The sequence below is a fragment of the Morone saxatilis genome, unplaced genomic scaffold, assembly GCF_004916995.1.
Source record: "Morone saxatilis isolate NCDOM2014 unplaced genomic scaffold, NCSU_SB_2.0 Contig1, whole genome shotgun sequence".
Lineage (NCBI taxonomy): Eukaryota > Metazoa > Chordata > Actinopteri > Moronidae > Morone > Morone saxatilis.
Window position 1 is genome coordinate 14,877,123 of NW_023339651.1, and position 208 is coordinate 14,877,330.

At 36.1% G+C, this 208-nt stretch overlaps 1 protein-coding gene across 1 annotated transcript in view; it reads right to left on the bottom strand.

Moving 5' to 3' along the window:
- The window catches only part of meiob (meiosis specific with OB-fold), a 6,351-nt gene that overhangs the window by 4,088 nt on the left and 2,055 nt on the right, over nt 1-208 (bottom strand). The gene's annotated exons all lie outside the window — the stretch shown is intronic.

Genomic DNA, 208 nt, shown 5'->3' on the forward strand with positions numbered 1-208 from the left:
CTCTAAAGCTCAATAATTAACACGCTCCCAGCCCTGGCCACCAAATAGTAACTGTAAAATTACAAATGTTTTGTTTGTTTCTTTATTTACACAAATAATTTGTTTTAAAGAGATACAAAATATACTTTCCAGGGAAATGTGTTTGCCTTGAATTACCTCTAAACCCTCCAGGGCCCAACAAAAGCATTTGTTGGTACTGGTAGGTGGA